The sequence below is a fragment of the Vombatus ursinus genome, unplaced genomic scaffold (assembly GCF_900497805.2).
Source record: "Vombatus ursinus unplaced genomic scaffold, bare-nosed wombat genome assembly UNPS02001287.1, whole genome shotgun sequence".
Classification (NCBI taxonomy): domain Eukaryota; kingdom Metazoa; phylum Chordata; class Mammalia; order Diprotodontia; family Vombatidae; genus Vombatus; species Vombatus ursinus.
In genome coordinates, this window is record NW_020941065.1 from 12,398,943 (window position 1) to 12,418,734 (window position 19,792).

Consider the following 19,792-nt stretch of genomic DNA (forward strand, 5'->3'; position numbering starts at 1 on the left):
GGGGTGACAACATAAAATGACCATGTACAAACACCGCATAAATACGGGGTCATCGCGGAGGGAAGGCACTAATATAAAGGGCGACTGGGAAAGCCTTGAGCTGAGAGGAAGTCAGAGAAGCTACAAAGCCACCTACGCTGATGAAATCACAAATCTCCACTAAAAAAAAATATATTTACCCTATGGTGACCTCAGGGTCTTTGTAGGAATAAGCTCCATTTGAGCAGTTGCTTTTAAATAACTAGCCTAAAATCCCTCCGCTAGTAGGTATCCTGGATCAGGACACCTTGGGGGTGGGGGCACACTGACTGGAGCTCAGCAACCCCTGGGGAAGAGGGACACCCCCTCACTCCAGTCCTCTTGGAAAGCTGCACAACGCAGTACAGAGGATGAGCAGTTGCGCAGATTCGCCCGGCAGGTTAGGAAGTGTCCAAGAGGAAATTGACCTTAAGCAATGCGGAAGATCCCCTCCAGCCCGGCTCCGGCGGTCCCAGAGGTGCCGTTACCCCTTCTCCCCACGGCAGGGCACTGACACCTCGCTTGTGGATGTAAGGGTTGCCTGCGTGGGGGGACGAGGGGTGTTGAAATTCTTACACTGCCATCCGGGTGTGGGGGGGCGCTGAGCGTGGGGAGAGAGGAGTGGGAGAGGGGGAAGGTGTCCGCGGGCAATGGGGCAACGTTCTAAGGTCACTCCGCGGACGTTCTAAGGACAGAGCGCAGGCTGGCCGGGTCTGCCGACCTTTACGTCCCGGACCGTTCCCCAGCCTCGGACTCTGACAGGGCATCGAGGGCGGGGGTCCTCCCGCGGCTGCTGACCCCCTTCCGTCAGCCTCCTCCAGCAGCATAGACAGGTTCAGCCCAGCCCGCCCACCCTCCGGCCGCCCGCTCCCGGCCCAGCCCTGGGGCACACGTCCGGCCGGCCCGGCCCGCCCCCTCCTCCCTCCTCCCTCCTCCCTCCCCCCTCCCCACGCGCGCAGCTCCGCCCCGGGCCCCAGCCGGCGCAGGCGCCGCCGGACTCCAGGTTGCCATGACCACGGAGGCGCTTCCCCGCCCCCTCCCCCGGCGGCCCCCGGCCCCCAGGCCCCGCCCCTCACGCCGGCCCCGCCCCCCGCTGGCGCCCCCCACCCTCCCGGCCCCAGCAGGCTAGGCTGCGCGCCGGCCGCCGGGGCTGGGCAGCGCTGCGCGGCTCGGCGCAGGTGGCGGCAGGTGTCCCGCGGCCCCGGCCCGCAGGGTAGGTTGCACCGCGGAGCCGGCGGGGAGGGGCGGGGCGTGAGAGTGGGAGGGAGCCCCGCTGCCCGCCCGTCCGGCCCTTGGCGAAAGGGCTGCAGGTGGAGGGCGGGCGATGGCGGTGCCCGGGGCGAGGGGCGAGCGAGGCGCGGGCGGCGGCGGCTGCGGCGGCGGCGGCAGCAGCGGAGCCCACGGACCCGGGCGGCTGAGTGAGTGCCTGGCGGCCGGAAACTTTCTGCCCCAGCAGAAAAGTTCCCCGAGCGTCTGGGGAGGGGGCGGCGGGGAAGGATCGAGGTCCGGTGCGCCGGCAGTGGGGAGAGGAGTGGATCCCAAGCGATCTCCCTCCCGGACTTGGGAGTCGGGGGGAAGGGGACTTCGACCGGGATCCTGAGGCCCCGCGGGCGAGCTGGGAGTGGGAGCGAGTGGCTCTCCCTCTCCGACCCTCCCCCGTTCTCCGTCCGAGGTTCCGTAGTGGATTCTGAGCTGGGAGCGAGTGGATCGCCCAAAAGGAGGGATGAAGGAAGGATTGGACCGCTGCCGGGATTTGGGCTTCGCTCGGAGTGGATTCCCCCGGACTCGGGGTGCGGGTGGGGGAGGGGGATAGGAGGAGAAATCAGGGTCCTCGGGAGGGTTGTAGCCGGTAGCGGGGTTACCGAAGGGGACTCTCACTTTCCTGAGCCTCCGTGGGGCCCTTGCGGACCCACAGCTCCCGGGGCGTGGGAAAGGCCCGGAGACCCGCAGTGGCCGCTGAGCCGCTCCCGGGGGATACCCCGCGGGCCAGGCTCCGGTCCGCCCTTCTCCCCGGGGAGCTGGAAGGCTCCCTCGCCAACCTCTTGGGGGGCTCGTGTTCCCTGGCGCGCCCAAGCCCCGCGTGGATTTTCACCTTCTCACACAAAGGGCCGAGGAAGGGAAAGCCGATGGCTAGGGGGTGGGGGGCTTAGGGTCCTCGGTGTGCGTCCCTGAGGGTGCTTGGCTGGGCTGAGCGGCTCTCCCCCTTCCTGGCTCCCCCGCATCTGCTCGGAGGCTCGGCTGGGAGAACAAAGTCGCTCTGATGGGATTAAGGGCTCAGGCGGCCAGCTCCAACCTAACCCCAACTCTCCCGGGAGCTGCATAGGATTTCCCCTTCTCTCTGTCATCCTGCCTTCCCTGCCCCCAAGCCTAGTTGGGCCCAGGCAGTCCGGTCCCCTGGCTAGGGCCTGGACCAGAGGGAGGTAGGGGGCCCCGCGGGGAGAAGGATGGGTGACCCCCAGCTTCGTGGAAATGGCCTATTGCCCCACACCCAGAATCTGACCTTTTAAACAGCCCCCTAGCTCTGGGGCTCCAGCCCCTTTCCTGGTAGCCGGGGACATTCACTTAAACCTTATTATCTCTGAGGAGATAATTGAGCGTCTGACATCCATAATTTGCCCTAAAACTGGTTCTGATGTCTGTGTTTAATGCCAGGCTGATACTTAACTTTCCCAGAGATTATCCATTATCTTTTGGAGGGGGATGTGGTTTTTGGACCTGGTACCAAATGTTCCCCCCCCCCTCCTCATTTTCTCTGTTTATGTCTCTCAGGAGGCTTCCTTCTGCCTCTACAACTGTCTATTCTCTTATAGCTGAGGTAAGGCCCTTTTAATCTAGCAGCTTGGGGAAATTGGTTTCCAGGGGGGCTGGGTCAAGTCTTGGCCAGCCTAGCTCAGTAGGTTTGGTTTAATCAGTAACTTTTTATCCCGGGCATTCACTCTCCTTCAGTGTGCCTCGACTTTGAAAATATCTCTGAGTTACCGATTGGTTCTGTGAAGGTGTTGGTGACCTGGGAGACATTGGGGGCCTCCCCCAACCGCTGGAGTGTTAGCGTCCTTCTGGAAGGGATTTCACAGGTTCAAACACACAGAGTCAGTTAGGAGGGGCCTTGGAGGTCATCTGGACCATCCTCCTGACTAGGGCATTCTAGGATGGGGCTGGGCCTAGAGGCTTATTTTTAGCTGGAAACAAGCATTCATTATTGGGATTTCCCTAGATAAATAGGGCTTGGAAGCAGATTTGCTAGTATCTACAAGAAGGGAAAGACTTCAGAGTGGACAGCTTGTGGCAAGTTAACATTTTATTTCTTTTTTTAAGAAAAGTTTTCTTCGCAAATCAGTCATATACTTCCTCCACCCTTGTCTTCCCCCATGACAAAGAAAAGTCTGCTAAGGGAAACTACTCGGTATGTGTTGACGCAGTCTGACAGCATTGCAAACCTCTCCAGAGCTATAAAAGACCATTTAGCTGACCCCTTTCATTTTACAGAGCAGGAAACTGAGGCCCAGAGAGGTTAAGTCACTAGCTCAAAACACCCACAGGTACTAAGTGACAGTGTCAGGATTTGAACTCAGTTCTGTGACTGGTAGGATCTTTCATCTTTCTGCTTGAGCCATTCGGATTGAAGGTGTGTTTCTTTATCTCCACTCGGCAAGATTGGTCATTATAATTACACAATTTTATCGTTCACTGGGTTTACCCGAGGGTTTTCATTGTGTGTAATTAAAAAAATTTTTTTCCCTCACATGGCATGGTTCCGGTCAACCTTTGCACTGATTTCCTGTCCTTTCTTATTCTGATATGGGCATTCGTTGCTAGGTGGCTTAAGGTCACAGGTCAATAGCTAGAAGGGACTTTACAGTCATAGGGTCACTTTATTAAATGAGGAAACAGAGGCTTAGAAATGTCGAGTGACTTGTCCAAGGTCCTACAGCTAGTGTCAGAATTTGTATTTAAACCTAGGTCTTCCCTGCCTCCACATCCAGTACTCCATCCATTATGGTGTCCATGCTGCCTCCGCAGTGAGACACACTGAGGTGAAGTGAGTTCCCCAAGGCCATCTGGCTGGTAAGTGTGTGTAGTGGGGTGAGATTCAAGGCTCTTAAATTGAGTTTGTTTAACAAATCCTTTTGCTCACAAAAGATCCAGGTAGTGGAGGTGGGCATTGATTTAAAGTGAAGCTGTTTAGGAGAATCAGTGTCCCAGTGATGAGGATTTCAGTTAGGACGGGCAGTGTGATATAGCAGTGAGAGTGAGGAATTCCTAGTCAGAAAACTGTGTTAGGATTTTGGGATTAGAGCTAAAAGGGACCTTGGAGGTCACCTACAGAGGGTGAAATTGAGGCCTGGAGTGGGTTGGGGAGTGATTTATGAAGGTCACATAGGCGGTGACAGAGCCAAGATTTGAATTCTGCAAGTAATAGATTACCCCACAGAAGAAACTGGGTGAACAGAAGCATTGATTTGGCACCTACTGTGTGCCGTGGAAGTTATCTTTCCCTCACCTGATCTGGCCTTCAGACCTCATTTTATTCATTTGTAAAATTGGGCAGCTAGGTGGCACGGTGGATGGAGCACCGTGCTTGGAATCAGGAAAACTTGTCTTCATGGGTTCTTCAGGCTCTGTGACCCTGGTTAAGTCACTTAACTATGTTTGCCTCAGTTTTCTGTAAAATGAGCTGGAGAAGAAAATGGCAAACCACTCTAGTATCTTTGTCAAGAAAACCCCAAACAGGGTCATGGCAGGTCAGACACGACTGAAATGACTTAACAACAACAAAAAGGGACTGGATAATTAGTATTATGTTTTCCTGTGTCCATGGCAGGGCGGGTTCTACTCTGCTGGATTGTAAGCTCTCTGAGGATAAGGGCTGACTCACTTAGTTCTGTCACCCCTCATGCCCAAAGCAGGTGCTTTTGAAGATGAAATAAAAGATACTAAAGATGCCTTTCCCCAAATAGAGAAGCAGCTGGTCTTTGACGTCCCATTCAGTTCTAAATTTCTCTGATTCATGTTTGCAATCTGAAAGACACAGATTGTGGAATGACTTACAAATGAGAAGAATTCTTACAAAACAGAATGTCAGAGAGTCATAGAGATTGTCAACGCCAGAAAAGCTGGTAGAGAATGTCAGAGCTGCTGGGGAGCCTGGAACACAGACTCCATCAGATCTAGGAGGGAGCTTAGAACATGCTGTCCAAGCAGGGAAGGACCTCAGAAAAGAGAATGTCAGAGCTGAAAGGGAGCCTAGAACACAGACTCTTAGAGCTGAGAGGGCATTTAGAACAGAGTGCCAGAGTTGGTAGGCATCTTAGAAGTTGTCCCATCCAACCCACTCACATTTACAAATGAAGAAACTGAGGCCTGGAGGGAAGAAATGATTTCAGCTAATTTAATGGACAGTTGAATAGATAATGGTGGAGAGCATTTTAAGAGTTGGCATAAATCTCAGAAGGCTTGATAGGAAGAAGGGAGTTGGAAGGCATTCTAGGTATGGGAGGTGTGTGTGTGTGTGTGTGTGTGTGTGTGTGTGTGTGTGTGTGTGTGTGTGTGTGTAAATGGTGAATCAGTCTTGCCTTTAACATTTAGCTGACATTGATATGACTGTGTGACAGCTTTTTGGGAGACGGGACACAGGTCAGCTTGGGTGGACCAACAGTGCACACACACACACGGTCGTTGAAATGGCTGGAGGCTCTAGAAAAGTCAGATGGGAGAGTTTGTATCTTAGAATCTGCTCATTGGCGCATTCAATGGACATTTTTGATCTTAAGAGTTAAATTTATCTTTCAAAGTTGGATGAGCTCATGCTTATACCCAGACCTCTTTGCATATGGTTCATACTGAATTTTTTTTTTCTATCACTAAAGAGACATTTGAAAGCTGATATGATTTCAGGAAATGAGTTCTGCCAAGCTTACGGTTTCCACAGCTTTCTCTAGCGTGGTGGAGTAGAGAGAGCGCTAGACGTGGAATCACAGAGACGAGGACGTGAATCTTGCTTTCAGCACTTGCTTAGCCATGCCTGACATTGCCCTAGATGTAGGACTTTGAGCCAGTCACTTATTTGAGCCTTAGCTTTCTCATCTGTGAAATGGGATCGCCCAACCATAGATGTAGAAGGCATCCCGAAGTCAGTTAGTCCAGACTTCAAATTATAGATGAGGAAACTGAGGCCCAGGGAGGTGTGTGCCCAAGGTCTTACAAGGAATAAGCAAAAATGGAGCCTTTTTGTCACTCAAATGGGGTCTGAAATGTGCTACTATCATGGCTTTCTTGAGCATAAAGGGACAGGCCCTGGCCCAAGGTGCCATCCTCCTGGTGTCAGATGGTGTCCTTTGACAGGAATCACTGTGGGATTGATTTTGGGGTCCAAGTGGTAATTATGGGTAATTTTCCCTGTTTGCAGAGTGAATAAATAGGAGAATTTTCAAGGTTAAGTCAGATCATCACCAACAAAAAAAGTGTGTTAACCATCCTACCCATCCCCTAAAGAAGAACCAAAAAAATCTTCTTCCTAGATCTAAGACACTTTGTAGAATGGAATGGAATGGGATGTTTGCTTGGGCGGTGGTGTCCCTCATTTCAGTTGGCATCCATCGTTTTAGCCGGGGGTTGTCCTTCTAAAGGACACCTGGAGGCAGGTGAGATTTTTTAAAAATCCAGATTTTTTTAAGAGTAGGGAACTCCCAGTGAGGAGATGCCTTCTACCAATGCAGGCCAACACCCGTAGCTGAGAGGTTAAGTGACTTATCTGGGGTCACAAATTAAGAGATGTCAGAGATAGAAGTTGACATTGTGTATTGCCCTCTCTGCGATGCTTCCTCAGCGCATCCACTGGAAGGTTTTCTGGTTGCGTTCTCTCAGGGAGTGGCTGCTACTTTGTAAAGGAATTCTATGGATTCAGTGTAGCTCAGGAGCCCCCACTGGTGTATTTACCTTTAATAGTCAGCCAGAGGACACAATTAACTGGAAGCAAAGGCATCCCTTTTCCTAAGGCCTTATCAGGAGAACCATAGATATAGAGCTCCTAAGGATCTCAGAGAATATTTGGTCCAACCCTGTGACTCTACAGGTAAGGAAACTGAGTGCTACTTGTCTAGGCTTATTCAAGTGGTAAGCATCAAAGATGGAATTTGAACCCAAGTCATCTGACTCCAGAATCAGTGCTCTTTCTACAGTTCTACCAAAGAGAAAAATGAGCTCGATTAACAAGCATTTATTAAGCTCCTACTGTGTGCCAGGCCCTGTGTCAGGTGACAGAGATACAAAAACAAAAATGATAGAGTTCCTGCTCTCAAGGAGTTAATGGACTTTGAAATGGGAACAAAAGTTCTGTGGGGTAGATTTCCCATCCCCCCAACCCCTCAAGAAGGGAAATTCTTCATTTTCTTGCTAAGAAAATCTGCCTCTTGGATTTAAGTGAAATGTGATTTGATAATTTAAGGAAATGTTTGCTTGTGAGAGCAAAATACTTTCCTGTCTATATATAAATGTGGAAGTTTGTTCTTAAAAGATCTTAGAATGTCAGAACAGAGCAAGGGAGGGTCCCAGCTGGAAGGGGCCTAAAGGTCAAAGGCCCGATCTTGCAGATGAGGAGACTTTAGCCTTGAGAGAGGAAGAGGCATGGCCCAGGAGGGTGATCTTTTTATTCTAAGTGGCTACTAAACCTTTTGTACCCAGAGTGTGAGGAAGGAAGGCCCCTCCCTGCTCTGACCCTTTAGGACACTTGGCTTCTGTTGAGAAGGCACACAGAGAGTTTCCAAAGTTCTTGTTTCGTTGGTGCTTTGTAAGGGATACAGTGGAACTATTGGGATCCTCTCTTACAGATGAAGAAAATGAATTGTACCCAGGAAGTGCAGCAGGGGTGGGGAGTGGGGGCCCAAGGCATGTCTGTCAGCAGTTGTCAGACCAACCATGGTGCAAAAATCTCACTGAAAAAATTAACTATCCCATCTTAGAATGCTAGAATGTCAGGGTTGGGGTTGGTCTTAGAGCAGAGAATGTCAGAACTGGGAGAGCTTAGAACAGGGAAATGTCAAAGTTGGGGTTGGTCTTAGAACAGAGTCAGAGCCGGGAGAGCTTAGAACAGGGAATATCAGGACTTGGATTGGCCCTAGAACAGAGAATGTCAGAACTGGGAGAGCTTAGAACAGGGAATGTCAGAGCTGGGAGAGGCCTTAGAACAGGGAATTTCGGGGCAGTTAGGTGGCACAGTGGATAGAGCACTGGCCCTGAAGTCAGGAGGACCTGAGTTCAAATCTGGCCTCAGACCAAACACTTGACACTTACTAGCTGTGTGACCCTGGGCAAGTCACTTAACCCCAATTGCCTTTAAAAAAAAAAAAGAAACAGGGAATTTCAGGGCTGGGATTGGCCTTAGAGCAGAGAATGTCAGAGCTAGAGCTAGGAGAGCTTAGAACAAGGAGTGTCAGAGCTGCAGCTAGGGTAAGGGAGACATTAGAATGTAGAATGTCAGATTTGGAGGCCCTTAGAGACCATCTAGTTCAGGATTTCTTTTTTTTTTTTTTTAGGTGATAGATATATTTTTTTTATCAATTTATTTTGATTTATCAACAATCACTTCCATATGCTTTTGAGTTTAAAATTTTTCTCCCCCTTCCTCCCTACCACCCTCCCCAAGACAGCACACAATCTGATATAGTAGTTCTGGATTTCTTAACCTGGGATCTGTAAACTTCTTTTTAAAATTTTTTGATAACTGCATTTCAACATAATGGGTTTCCTTTGTAATTTTATGTATTTTATTTTCTCCATTTGTAAACATGGTTCTAATCAGGGGTCCCCAGACTTCTCCAGACCCTCAAAGATGTCCCTGATGCACACGCACACGAAGCCCCTCCTTTTGGAGATGAGGCAGCTGAGCTTTGGAAGGCGGCAGGGCCAGCAGATCTTGGGACTCCAGGCCCGGTGCTCTTTCTCGGGTTCTAGGTGGTTCACTCCCAGCTCAGAGAGCAGGCTTTAGCCTGCCAGGAGGTTGGGGACATTATCCAAATGGAAAGTTTAAGATTTATCTGTGGGTACTTCTTTAATAGTGGATGGCTGTCTCCAGCTAAGAAGTCAGTTCAGGGTTGGGGAAAGAGGCCTTCACGAGGTCAGGAGATTTGGTTCTTAATCCTGGCTTGGTCAGCAGCACCTGGCCTTGTGACCATAGACAAATCACTTCCTGGCTCTTTCCCTCAGTTTTCCTATCTGTAAAATGGGGAGGAAGGGTTGAGGGAGATGCCCTCAGGCTCCCTCCCGTCTCTGAAACTTGGATGCCTGGGCTTGGTAGGGGGCTGGACGAGCCATCTGCAGCCATCTGTGAGATGTTTATTAAAATCTTTCCCCCGGACACCGAGTGTGGGAAAAACCATGGGAAAGACAGAGTCACAACTTTAGGGCTCGAGGCTCCGTAGAAGCCATCTGGTGCAACATCGGCATTTTAACAGATGAGGAAACTGAGGCCCAAAGGTAATAATCTTCAAAGATGGGGCTTCAACCCAGGTCCTTGGACTCCAGAGCCTAGGCTCTTTCCAGTGTCCAGAAGATGACGGTCTCATTTCCACAAGAGGCCTTTAAGGCCAGGAAAGTCTGGGCTCCCATGGGAGGATGGCCAGGGTGTGATTGTTTTCCAGGTGGGGCCAACGGCCAGGCTCCCCAGGGGATGGTGTGATGTGTATTGTTTAGTTTTTCCCTTGGTGACTAAGATTTTTTGGGGGGAACTCACTGTTTATTTGTAGAGTGATTTGTAGAGGTGCCTGAGAGAGAGGAAGCCGGATGTCAATGTTTATTGCCCAGTCCTCGGAGGAGGTCTGGAGGCCAAGCTTTGTGCAGCCAGGGGTCAACCCGAGCCACCATGGTGAAGTCTCCTAAGCTGGGCTGGAGCTGCAGAGGTGATGTGCCTGGGCATGATGGCTGTGACCCTGAGAACAGCACTGTCCCTATTCTGAGAACTCCTCACACTCACCAGCCAAGAACTCTTTTTAATAATGTTTAAAAATTATAATACCAACTGACACTTAAGAGTAGCCAGCATTTATATAGCGCTTTTAAGGTTTGCAAATCACTTTACAAATATATATATATATATTTTTAATCCTCAAAGCAACTGTGGGAGGTTGGTACTATCATTGTCTGTCTTTTACAGATGAGGAAACTGAAGCAGGCATGGGTTCAGTGACTTGCTTAAGGTCCCACAGCTAATTTAAAACGGGATTTGAGCATCAAGGTATCACTGACTCCCAGTTACAACTTGTATCCACTGCCCCACATTGCCTTTTTCTTCTCCTCTTGGTTTAGGAGGCATTATGGTACAGTGGGTTGGGCTGGATCACTTCTGAGGGGCTAGGTATGATTCTGAATCTTCAGAAAAAGGTCATTTTTCTTCCTTATAAAATGAGGCTGGACCAGATGACCTCTGTCCCAACTGTCGATCTCTGACCCTCTGAAGTTTTTAATTTGTGACAGATGAGTGATATAGGTTAAAGTGTTTTACCGACCTCAGAACTCTCTATAAGTACAAGTGATCCTGGACGAGTCACTTCCCATTTCTGTGATCTAGGCCGCTCTCTAAGACTGTAAAGTCAGAAAAGGTGCCAGCCTGCGCTAGTGGATGGTCCAGTCCCCATTCCTATGATTAATATTAATATCATATTACTACTTAATATTAGATTGCTACTATTATTCCATTGTGTGGGCTGGGAAGAACGCTGAGCTTTGGAGGCAGGGCTCCTATGACCTTGGGTGTGCCTTACAGACCTGGTTTTGCCTTGTAGGGTCTCAGTTTCCTCATCAGTAAAATGGGGATGATAATCCTCGTGGTCCCTGCCTCCCAGGGTTGCTGGACAGGACTTTGTAAACTTGAAAGGGCTTTAGAATTGGGAGATACTGTCATAGTTATCATCATCATCATCACTGTCCTCATTGTGAAGTGCTTTGGGATTTGCTGGGTGTGTGAGGTCACTGGGGTCCAGGAGGGCCTCATGGAGGAGGTGGCCCTGGTGGGCTGAGCAATAGACTGATGGGCAGGGAGGTGGTCACAGGGTGAGCCCCATAGAGTTAAAAGGTAGCGTGGCTGAGTTTGCCAAACCCCAGACAGCAACACCGCTATTAGCAGATTCTCTGGGAACAGAGTTTCTTTTCATGAAGTTGGCCCCGGCAGAGGGGCAGTTCAGGCGTCCTCCTCTCTGGCTTGGCGTGGGGCCTGCCTGAGGCGGGGAGGGCCCTCCACCTGGGGCTCCAGGAGCTGGGGTGATGTAGGTGGGGGTGGGGCTGTGGTCATGGCTGGCCTTTGTGCCATTGGAGGGGTGGATCAACCCTCCTGGGAGGTCTGCAAGCAGGGGCAGAATCAGCCCTCTTGTTGGTCATATCTTGGTGGGTATTCCTGTCATGTATGGCTTGGACTAGATGTCCTGAGGTCCCCTCCAACACTCATCTCTCCTGGAGGGGAAAGGAGGCTGGCTGCACCCCAGCTAAGTGCAGGTGGGGTTGGGAGCAAACCTTGGAACCCTTCCCTGGGCTTCCTAGATTAATTTCTATCTCTCTGAATGAAATCTAAGCCTAACACTGAAGCACATCTTCATTATACCTCTCTGAATGAAATCTAAGCCTAACACTGAAGCACATCTCCATTAACACAGGTGTGACTTAGGGAAGGGGCCCCTGACTGGAATGAGGGAGTCCCATAGATAGAGAGGTAGGCTTCTCAACTCTGCTACTGACTACCTGCATGACCTTGGGCAAGTCACTTCCTTTGTCTCCTGGCCAACTGCACCCCCTGATACTTCCACTCTGGCCATCTTTCTTATCTGAAGCTCAGATTATGCTTTGGGGACATCTGGCCCTGTTAGTTCACCCAACTTTGCCTGGAACCAAGCCTGGCCATCCCTACACTGAGCTACCTCCCCTCCCCCCAGTTTCTAGCTTCCCTTCATGTATTTCTCTGCCCCTTCCCCCTTAGGAAGTGAGTTTCTTCATGGCCAATGTGGGAATTTGTTTTGTTTGATTCTGCCTTTTTATGACAAGGCTTTGGTTTTTCTTCTTTTTTTCTGTCCCCAGTAAGGGGGAGGAGAGGGATGGAGAGAGAGGATAGACATAGGGTAGAAAAAACAAGAATAAAGAAAAGAGGGTCATTGGAAGCGTTTTAAAAATTGGACAGGAGAGAACAGGGGAGAAAGCCTCACAGACGAGTGGGGCAGCTTTGAGAAACAGATATTGAATTTATTACCAATTTAAAAGAAAAGCAAGCTGTAATTACTGTTTTTACAAAAGTTACATAATTCTGTGACCCATAATTCTGAGTATCATCCTCTTCTGTTATACTATGAATATGGAAATGCCCATTTTACTGGCTGTTTGTTAAGTTCTGAGTTAAAAAATAAAAGAATGGAACCTTCTTGAGGGTAAGGACCCTATTGATTGCTGCATTTGCATCCCAGGGGCTTATTTAACATAGCACTTGGCACATAGTAAGCATTTACAAATAGATGTTCAAGCTCGTGTGCTCTGTCTCAATCTCTCTCTTTCTCTTTCTCTCTCTCTCTCTCCCCGTCTCTCCTTTCTCTTTCTCTTTCTGTGTCACTTTCCTCTCTTTCTCTTTCTCCTGTCTTTCTGTATCTCTTTCCTCTCTCTCTGTCTCTGTCTCTCTCCCTCTTCCTTCTCCCTTCACCCTCTCTGTCTCTCCTTTCTCTCTCTCTCTCACTCTCTCTCTCTCTCTCTCTCTCTCTCTCTCTCTCTCTCCCCCCCGTCTCTGTCTCTCTCCCCCTCTGTCTCTCCTTTCTCTTTCTCTCTCCTCTCTCTTTCTGTCCCTGTCTCTCTCCTTCTTCCTTCTCTGTCTCTCCTTTTTCTTGTTTCTCCTCTCTCTTTCTTTCTCTCTCTCTTCTCTCTGTGTCTCTTTCCTCTCTCTCTTTCTCTATCTGTCTCTGTCTCTCTCCCTCTCCCTCTCCTCCTTCTCTTTCTCCTTCTCCCTCTTCCCTCTCCCTCTCCTCTCTCTGTCTGTTCTTTCTCTTTCTCTCTCCTCTCTCTTTCTGTGTCTCTTTTTTCTCTCTCTTTCTCTGTCTCTGTCTCTCTCCTTTTTCCTTCTCTGTCTCTCCTTTTTCTCGTTTCTCCTCTCTCTTTCTTTCTCTCTCTCTTCTCTCTGTGTCTCTTTCCTCTCTCTCTTTCTCTATCTGTCTCTGTCTCTCTCCCTCTCCCTCTCCCCTTCTTTCCTCATCCATACAATAAAGGATCAGGACAAATTGTTCTCTGATGCCTCTGACATCCCCCTGATTCTGTGAGTCGTGACACAGTGTTGTAGAGCACAGGGCTTAGAATCAGAGGCCTTGAATTCAAATCCCAGCTTTGTTAGTTGCTAGCTATGACTATAGCCAAGTTATCCCCTTTCTGGGCCTTCTTTTCCTCATCACTAAAATGAGTGGGTTAGATAGAAGGTACCTAAAGTCCCTTCCCACTCTCCTATCCTTCCTAGTTACGTTGTAGCCATTGTATATGTTGTTTTCCTAGCTCTCTTCACTATGTATCAGTTCATATAAGTCTTCCCTTCTGTCTCTGTTTTCATCTTCATCCTTTCTTTCAAAGCTCTGTTCTATATACTTCAGTGGTCCCAAAGATTTCCTAATTACTGAATTACAGCATTCATTCAGTGGACCCTTTATGGACTCTTGGCAATAAGCACGACCCTGGCCTCGGGGTTTCAGACCAGAGGTGTCTAACACATGCCTTGGGCTGAATGTAACCTCGAGCCCTCCTGAGTGTGGCCTGAACCAGTTAAAATATAGTTCCCATCTGATTTTAATGTGTTGATATATTAATAAAGAAAGAAACCTATGAACACGTGTGGTTTTCTAAGTCAACATTCAGCCCACAGGGATCCTTAGGTACAATTTAGCGGCCCTTGTTTTTATTTGCTTTCGGTACCACTGTTCCAGGCAATACAGAAATGCACAATACATCCTCTGTGCTCTCAGAGAGTCTTACTAGCCTGGAAAATCATTATGTCAGCAAGTAATTATAAGATAATTAGAATATCATTAGTGTCCAAAGAGAAGTGTGAATAAAGTAGGATTATAGATTTAAATATGGAAGGGCCTCAGTGATTATCTAGCCCAACCCTCACATTGTACAGAGAAGGAAACTGAGGCATGCATGGGGAGGTTATTCTTGTATTTTAGAGGAGGAGGAAGAGAGATCACTTCCAATGGGTTTGGGGAGTGAATCAGAGATGGCTTCATGGCAGAAGTGGCCTTTGAGCTAGCATTTGATTAGAGGGAATGACCTTGTCTGCTCAGGAAATACCAGACTGCCTCACTGGCCCTTCTGAATTTCGTGGCCCTGTTTAATGTTTTTCCTGATATCATATGCATTTGCACAGATGTCCTCTCCCCTCAGTAGATGCTCAGCTCCTTGAGGGCAAGCCCTGTGCCACCCATCTTGGATTCCCCAGTGTTGAGCACAGCAGGTACTTGATATGGGTCTGATTCTGTTGAATTTCTGTTCTTCTTCAGTGTCTGTTTTCTTAATGCAGGAGAATGCAGGAGAAGTCTAGTGGGGTGTAAGCTCCTGGAGGTCAGGACCTTTGGTTTAATGAGATACACATAGTAGGTGCTTAAGACAGATTTATGAGCACATAGTAGGTGTTTAATAAATGCTTGCTGGATTGAATTGTGGAGGCCCGCACCCTTCTTTTTGGTCTGGATTTATTTCATTGTTCCCAAGGTAGTGGACTTGCCCAGGTTCATGCAGCCTGAATATAGGTCTCCTGGACTCTTGGGGCCTGCCTTCTAACAAGCACACTCGCCCTATCTCTGAATAGTGGGTGCACAGTGAGGAGAGGCTTCCCAGGATGGGGGACAGAGCCCTGCAGTGGGAGTTAGGGGGCCTCAGCTTGCTTCCTGCCTTTGACTTTCACTCCCCGTGTGTGACCTTGGCCAAGTCATTGACCTGCGCTGAGCCTCAGTTTCCTCCTCTGCAAAAGGAATGGGTTAGATTGGACCTCAGACGTCCTTCCCAGCTTTAAATTCCCTGCGGCTTTTACTCCTTAAGACTGAGTGGTGGGTTCTTATTAAAGAGCTGGGCCTGAGGACAAGGAACCGTGAAGGCTAGACCAGAATCAGGAGGGACAGTGTTCCCTCCTCTCCCAGAGTTGGATGTCAGCAGCTCCAGCAGCTGATGGGCCTGACAAGCAGGAGAGAGGGGGGCTGCGGGCGGTGCATGGCCAGCTTAGCTGGCAGGGGAGGGGAGGGGAATCAGAACAAGGCTGGAGGAGGCTGGGGTGCCCGAGGCTGGGGTGCAGGTTTAAGTCACTTGGGACCCACCACTCTCTGTCTGTCTCTTTGTCTCTGGCTCTCTCTGCCTCCTGTCTTTGTCTCTGTCTTTGTGTCTCTGTCTTTCTGTCTCTCTGTCTCTGTTCGTGTCTTGTTCATCTTTGCCATTCTCTGAGGAGTGATAGAAATGAGGGGACTCCTCCCTCCACAACCATAGGAGGTAGATGATGGAGGTCTCTGAGCTATCAGAAACCTATGGATATTTAACAAACTCAGTAACTCAAAAAGCTACTAGCTCAAAAAGCTAATATAAAAAAATTTTTTAAAATTAAATTAAAAAACTTAACTTAATATTTTATTTTTTTCAATTACATATAAAAACAATTTTAATATTCTTTAAAAAAAAACTTTGAGTTCCAAATTCTCTCCCCTCGTTAGAAGGCAAGCAGTTTGACATACACTACATGTGTAGTCATGCAAAAGACATTTCCACGTTAAGTCATGCTGTGAAATTTCTTTCACAGACAAAAAAAAAACTCAGAAAAAAATAAAGAAAAAGTATACTTCTATGTGCATCCAGACTCTATCAGTTCTTTCTCTGGAGGTGGATAGCAATTTTCATCCTAAGTTGTTCCCAACTATCTTGGACCATTGTATTGCTGAGAACAGCTAAGTCATTTACAGTTGATCATCATACACTATTGCTGTTACTGTATACAGTGTTCTGGTTCTGCTGACCACTTTGCATCAGTTCATTTAAGTCTTTCCAGGTTTTTCTGGAAGCACCTGCTCTTTGTTTCTTATAGTACAACAGTATTTCATCACAATCATGTACAACTTGTTCAGCCATTCCCCAACTGGTGGGCATCTATCTCCTTGATTTCTAATTCTTTGCCACCACTGAAAGGTCTGCTATGATTATTTTTGTACAAATAGGTCCTTTTTCTTTGATCTCTTTGGGATACAGACCTAGCAGTGGTATTGCTTGGTCAAAGGGTATGCGTGGTTTTATGCGCTTTGGGGCAGAGTTCCAGATTGCTCTCCAGAGTGGTTGTCTGACATTTCTCATAAACTACAGTTCCCCAAAGCCTCTCCCAGCTTTGGCATTCTCCATCCTGCTCAGTCAATTAGAATCATGCTGCCAACGAGGCCAAGATCACAGGTTCAGTTTCCTAGAGGGTGGCTTAGGTTTACTCTGATTCACAGCCAAGGACTACACCCCTAAACCAGGCTGGTCGGCCCACCAGTGTTGTGCCCTTGGCCACGAGGCGGGGATTAGGTGAGAGAGTGAGGATGACTCAGGGCAAGCCCGTCCCTGCTACCGGAAAAACCACTCTGGTGCGCTCCAGTATCCCTGCTGGTAGGCAGGTGAGCAGGGGGAGGGCATGGATCTGATCCCGTAGACCCTGTTGCTGGAGCGTTGAGAAGTCTATACTGGTGTCAGACCCAGGCATGCACCTTCCTAGAGGTGAGGACGGGCCGTGGGAGGTTGGGGATAACTTCGCCAGGTTGAAATCGGTTCCCTGCTTAATCTAGTTCAGCCTCTGTTTATTGAATGCGCACTTTGTGCCAAGCAGAGTGCTAGATGCTGCCGATACAGAAGGAAGACAGCCCCTGCCTTCAAAGAGCTTACGTTCTCCTGGCGAAAAGATACGTAAGCCCAGTGTGCTTGGGGGAGGGAGACGTCACTCACGCCAAGGATGGGATGTCTTGTGGCTGATGGCCGTGGCGCTTGAGGTGAGTCTGGAACAAAGTACCATGACTTTACCTCCCAGGTAAAGCTAAGGAAGGGAGGACTTTCTGGAGTTCGGAGGCTGGATGGAGAATATACGTAGGGCAGTTTGTCTGGCATGTAAAATGGGTGAGGGTGGGGGAAGTGAGAGCAGGCTAGGGCCAGGTCATGAGGGGCTGAAAATGCCAAACAGAAGACTTTGGGTGTTATGTGTAGAGAGGCCCTCGAGAGGGACCCGGCCAGCCCTGGGCTTTGAAAGTATCCTTTGGGCTGCCGTGTGGACAATGAATCGGGAGGAGAGAGACCAGTCAGGAGGCTCTCACAGTGACCTGGGGAGGGGAGGAAGGCTTGAGCTAGATGTGAAGGACTCAGTTGGGAGTTCTTGCTTTTTCCTACATATGATCTGGCTTTCCTTCCTTACCTGCTGGAGGGGCCTGGACGAGGCTCGTGGAAGGATCCGATGAGATAATGAGCCTAAGTACATTTTGTGAAATGCTCTAAAATGAGACTTTTCTGTGAATGTATTTTGTAGAGAGAGGGAAGGAACAAGCATTTATTAGGTGCCTGCTGTGTGCTGAGTGTCTACAGATATTCTCATTTGATCCTCACACAACCCTGGGAGGTGGGTGCTGTTATGGTATGATCCCCTTTTTACAGTTGAAGAAACCGAGGCATACAGAGGCGAAGTGACTTGTCCAGGGTCACACAGCTAGGATGTGTCTGAAGCTGGATTTGAACTCCACTTTCCCTGACCCCAGGGCCAGAGTTCTATTCACTGCGCCTCCTTAGCTATAACTATGGAGTGCTGGGTTCACATGAGGGTTTGTCATTATTAAATAGAATAGTTCCCCGATGAGGATACTGTGTAAGTCTCCCTCCCGTAACCATTTCTTAAGCACTTCGTGTATGCCTAGGGGTCAAGGTTCTGGATTAGTGTGTCTGATTGAATGGCCTGAAGTCCTTGGAGCCCAGGATGGGTCACTTGGTGAGATGGCCTTTTGGGATCTGGCCTTTAATTGGAGTAGAAAAGTTTGAAGGCCCTTCACACCCTTTATCTCATTTTGAGCCTCCAAGGTCTGCTTTCTCCAGAATTCCAAAGGATTTCTAATCTTATCTCTGTTGGGAGTCCCGGCCACACTGCCCAGGTGACTCTTGACCCTGACCCCCTCCAGTAAATCTGTCACAGGGTGTCGTCCACCCAATATGTCTTTTACCTTCCTTGATTTTGCCTCTAGGCGTTATTATACCCATTTTACAGATGAGGCTTAGGTTCCAGAGGGCCACATGACTTAACAAGTGTCACAGGTGGGATTTGAACCTAGGTCTTCCTGACTTCAATTCCAGCATTTTCTCTGCTAGGCTATGGTGTTGTCTCACTGTCTGTCTCACTTTCTGTCTTTTTTCTTCTCAGTTTCTTTTGTTTCTCTCTTCCTCCTTCCTTTCTGTAAACTGGGGGGAATGTGGGGTATGACCTGGAACGTTTATTTATTATGCATCCCAAGCATGACTCATTCATGTGGGCCTAGAGTAGTTCTGGGCCCGTTGTTTGTTTTCCAACTGGCAGGGGGTTTGCAGTGCGGTTGACCCTGGCGTCAAGCCAGCTTCAAACCCCGTCCCATAGGAATCTGTGCTCTTCAGGACATTGTCTGACTTGTAAGGCCTGGGAAGTGGTTTTTTCTTTTTTAAACGTCACAGAACCATTTGCTTTAGAACCGGATGGGAACGATGTCAGCCTTGCCCTCTGCATGTCAAGGGAAACCTTTCTGAGGGTCTCAGGGGGAAGAAAGGTGGTGGGTGGACCATGCGTTTGTGCAGCTGGTCCTGGAGGGGATACAGTGGGAAGAGCGGAGGCTTTGAATCAGAGTTTGAGTGCTGGCTTTGACACCACTCACTTCTCTCAGCCTCCTTTTCTTCATCTGTAAAGTGAAGGTATCCCACCTGCTTTACCAGGTCATCGTAAAGGAAGTGCTTTGTAAGCATTCAAATGCTATGGACATATGAATGATAAGTAATCATGATGAGACTAGGTATTTATGTGCTGCTTTTGAAAGTTTGAAAAGCACTTTTTATGGCTGTTATCTCATTTGAATCTTATAGCCCCCTCAGGAGATAAATAAAATTCAATTCAACTCAATAAGTATATATATATCTATATAGATAGATATATATATTTTTTTTTTGCTTTTGCTAGGCAACGGGGTTAAGTGCCTTGCCCAGGGTCACACAGCTAGTAAGTGTCAAGCGTCTGAGGCCAGATAGTATATTTTTTTAAAATAAATTTTTATTGATCTCTTTTGTTTTTCATCACTTAGATTTCCCAATGTATTCCTTCCTCCTTTCCCTCCCAGAGAGAGAAATCTCTTATAACGACAACAACAAAAATTAGTTAGCATTTATATAGCGCTTTAAGGTTTATAAAGCATTTTCCATAAGTTTCTCATTTGGTCCTCACAACAACCCTTGGAAGTAGGTGCTGATATTATCCCCATTTTACAGATGAGAAAACTAAGGCTGATCACGGTGAAGTGATTTGCCCACAGTCACACTGCTAGGAAGTGTCTGAGGCAGGATTTGAACTCAGGTCTTCCTTATTCCAGACCTAGCTCTCCATCTGGGTCTGCCCCACCAAAACCACCTAAAATATTTTAAAAGTCTGCCTGTGTATAACATGTATATACACACATCACACACATGTTACATATAGTGGCCAAAGAACTGGCGAAGGGTATTGTCAAACTATATATATGTGTGTGTGTGTGTGTGTGTGTGTGTGTGTGTGTGT

General features: G+C 48.4%; 1 protein-coding gene across 4 annotated transcripts in view; it reads left to right on the forward strand.

Moving 5' to 3' along the window:
* Positions 1-1,400: 1,400 nt before the first annotated feature.
* The window catches only part of KIAA1671 (KIAA1671 ortholog), a 216,086-nt gene continuing 197,694 nt past the window's right edge, over positions 1,401-19,792 (forward strand). For 2 of the 4 annotated variants that reach the window (XM_027863302.1, XM_027863308.1), the window contains exon 1: positions 16,639-16,746. The gene's annotated coding sequence lies outside the window, so the exon portion shown is untranslated. Of the gene's footprint in view, positions 1,437-16,638; positions 16,747-16,791; positions 17,016-19,792 lie in introns of those variants that run through there. The other 2 variants (XM_027863318.1, XM_027863324.1) reach the window with 2 other exon arrangements.